The sequence below is a fragment of the Zingiber officinale genome, unplaced genomic scaffold, assembly GCF_018446385.1.
Source record: "Zingiber officinale cultivar Zhangliang unplaced genomic scaffold, Zo_v1.1 ctg72, whole genome shotgun sequence".
NCBI classification, from domain to species: domain Eukaryota; kingdom Viridiplantae; phylum Streptophyta; class Magnoliopsida; order Zingiberales; family Zingiberaceae; genus Zingiber; species Zingiber officinale.
The window spans coordinates 306,865-310,705 of NW_024589968.1; the positions used below are offsets into that span (position 1 = coordinate 306,865).

Sequence of the window (3,841 nt, forward strand, 5' to 3'; positions counted from 1 at the left end):
TAAGAGTATTATATAAATAATAAATTTGATTAAAATAAAATAATTGATTAGGTTGTAGTAGATACAATAATATTGAAAAAAAGCATATTTTTATATAAAATATTTTTTTATAGGATGTTTTTTTTTAATATTCATTTGATGATATATTGGATATGGGATCTCCTTTTATTTGCTACCCTTTATAAATGAACCTAAGATCCTTGAAATCTAACACGGCATTTCATTGAACTGTGTGAAAAAGCTTCAGTATTTTCTATTTCACATATTCAATTTTTATAATTTCAAAATCATGTATTACATTCCCGTATACCCCTTCTTTTCATATTAAAATTTTAATTTACCTATTTAAAAAATCATTCATCCCAACTGTAGTACTCAGATATAAAAGTATAAATATATTAAATAGATTTATAGGAGCATATTGATTTTAGTTTCAAATGATTTAGATTGTTTTTAATCCATCCGTTAATTTTGGAAGAAATTGGTTGATGAAGTTATACTATTTAGAAATTTAAAAATTTAATATTTTTTAAACCAAAGGAATTTTAGGAATCTAATGATAATGTAGTTAGTGAATAGTATTATCTGTAGGTCTTATAATAAGTTTGTGATAAATTTTATCAAGTGTTTGTAAGTTTAAAATTTCTTCTATCTCGATTTATGTTATTAAATTCAAATCTAGGGAGATAGATACATTAAGAAGACTTCGAAAAGTACATTAATATTGATTTAAGTGATTCAATATTTTTTAGCTTCATCTATCCGTTTCAGACGTTCTCATGGGTTGGTATAGTTGGTACTTATATGGACATTTGATTCAATAGATCTTGGGATAAAATATCTCATTGGGTGTCAATATGTGTGTATTTGTATTTCACTCCAATCAATCAATTTCAAATACTTTAAACAAAAATTAGTATATTTTTAAACCTCCCTAATACTAACAGCTAATTAATGTATAAATGAATTCCTGTATATATATTTAATTTGCAAATAAAAAGGAAAATGCAATTTGAAGGAAGACACAAGGTAAACTTTGACGTACAAAATAAAAAACATAAACTAATTCATGGAGATGCGGGGTATCGATCCCCGTAGCTCTCGCATGCTAAGCGAGCGCTCTACCATCTGAGCTATATCCCCATTATTAAATTTTAATGCATTTTCTAAAATATCATTATTAAATTATTTCGTCTGGTAGAATGATGAATCTAGTGAACGGCACCTCGAACTCTCACCGTTATGACGATTCTTCGGTTCCAACGGCATTCTTTTTTGTGATTATCATCTCAACCAAATTCATTGAAACAAATCAAGATATTCAACCTCTTGAATATAAGGAAGCTGCACTAAACACAAAAACTTCTTGAATAATATAATTAAAGCTCTATTATTTTCTATACTGTACCACAGTTGTGTGCTGACCTTGTTTTGACATCACGGACATTATTTTTGTGTTTTTCTAAAACTTTAATGAAGCATTGTGCAAATTTTGTTCCTTTTTTATTTAATCAATAGCGGGGAAACTTATGCTCATATACTCTTTCATGTAGCTTTCTGCATCTTTCCCGTGGATCATATACTCTTTCTGATAGGTTGTGCAGTGGGTTCCATTTCACTTTGTCTAATGTATGTTTTGTTAATATTTAATTTCTTTAGCAATTTGACATAGCTAGATTGTCACTTTGATATCAAATCTACTTGTAACTTGAAAGATATGCACATTCCTCTCTATATTTAAAATCGAATGAAAATTGAAGATGCACAAGTTCATGTTCTCTTGATTCTTTATAGGATTTGGATCTCATTTCAAGTAAAATACCAGTGATTTCGGACAACTCAAAGGCATGGTCACACATATTGTAAACAAATTCGAAATTAAGAAGAAAAGGAGTGATTCACGTGAATGGAGTTAGCAGGAGTGATCTCAACGAAAATAATCACTACTCCAATGTGCTACTAATTAACCGCACTGCGAGTCCTCTTGCATGGTAAGTAATCCGCACATGAAATTTTCTTTATTTCCCAAGATGTCGCCATGGTTAAATGGTCCGATACTTTGCTAGGTGATCTTTGAATCTTCAAGCTCTAGTCTTGACCATGATGAACATCCAGGTTTATGGAGTGCAAGGATCGAACCAATCACAGCTCTGTTTTGCTACCACATGATTTTCTTCCTATGATGGCTGCCAAAAGACTAAGGTATGTAGCAGATAAGGTATTGGTTCTCCAAAGTTATTTGACTTGCAAAATAGCTATAATAACTATCTCATAATACAAGTAAAATATCTTTCAAGAGAAATTCACTTTTTGTGAGGGTTGTGATGTTTCTATGGCACAAACCCTTCAAGAGAAATTCACTTTCAAATGAATAATTCATACAAACGTGTGACATGAGAACATTTGATGAATTTGTTCTTGTGACAGACAAAGGATGCATATTGAGATACCACTGGAGAATTTCTCCAACACACATGAATAACTTTTCATTCTTGTTATTATTATAGAATGCAATAAGATTTAGTAGATTCATAAAATATGACAAGAATGAACTTTGTAGGTTATTCGCGTAAGAGGCCTGCCTGGCTTATAATGCTTCTTATGTTTCTATGCAGTCTTTTTATTTGGGAACATTTCTTGGCTTAGTCTTGAAAGTTTCTCATAATTCTGATGTTGGTCTTAAATACAAATACTTTTGCAGATCAAACACCTACTTGGTGATTATGATGCTATTCATGTGCGATGAGGGGCTATTTTAAAGACTAGAAAAGATCGATTTGGAATTGAGAGGAGCCTTCATCCCCATCTTGACAAAGATACCCATCTTGAATCCATCTAGCGGAGGATCGCGAAGTGGATCCCCCCCAGGATGAACACTTTTTATCGCTTCAAATGAGAGAACGCCTGGTTTTTTTGCACCATTATCATCTAGGTATATCTCCAGCATCCACTTGTTGTGCACGTGCAGAAGTCGTTCTCCTAGATGACTTATTCAGTTACACCTCAATGAACATCTCACTTACACAAAAAGTTCCAGTTATATCGGAAAACTTCTTTCTTTTTGGAAATATCCTAATTGAATTGTAAACAGTATATGAATTATGAAGGTGCCATGTGCTGATGTTCGGGTCACCAGGACAACTCATGGATACGGCATGCGGGATCTAGTAAAGTTTTAGAGTTTAGCAATTTGATTACGACCCTCCTACTTCATGTGTCTATCAATCTCTTAATCTATTTTCAAAGTGTTGTTTCTGTCATTCATAAGAATCTCTCCGTTCTTTAAATTTATAGTTTGTGGAATTTATGCTTGGTCTATCGAAACAAATAAACTTCTTTGCTTCATCTATTCGTGCGCTTCTGCACTGGATAATATTGGTTTTTGCATGTAAATGCAAACTTTCTAACCGGTACAAATTGGCATGCTCATTGAACTTACAGACATATTCGACTCAGTGGTCGAGAACAATTATCAACTTTTTATGGTAGAAAATTTGATTTTGGCAGGTGCCAGGACATATGTGAAAATTTACAAGGAAGATGCAGATAATCTGAATCCTAGAGATGACCCAAAGAGGAACATTAAGAACTATCAAATCCCTGTTTATACCATGGACAATGAGGGAACTAATCGATAGATTCAAAATTTGGCAAATATTCAGATATATGGTCAACAATAAGCGCATGGGAATGGAACTGCTTCGAACATCTATCAAATTGAGTTTGCATGTGGATTTCTTATCATTTTTATGCGGTTAGAGAAGATTTCTTGCGATTGACTTGTATCCAAAATGTTTTTGTTTTAGTTCTTGTAATGTGTGTTGTAAAACCAAAATGATTG

The 3,841-nt window shown here is 32.3% G+C and overlaps 1 pseudogene; it reads left to right on the forward strand.

Annotated features, from left to right (window-relative positions):
* Positions 1-2,072: 2,072 nt before the first annotated feature.
* On the forward strand, positions 2,073-3,638 carry LOC122037661 (annotated as a pseudogene).
* The last annotated feature ends 203 nt before the right edge of the window (positions 3,639-3,841 follow it).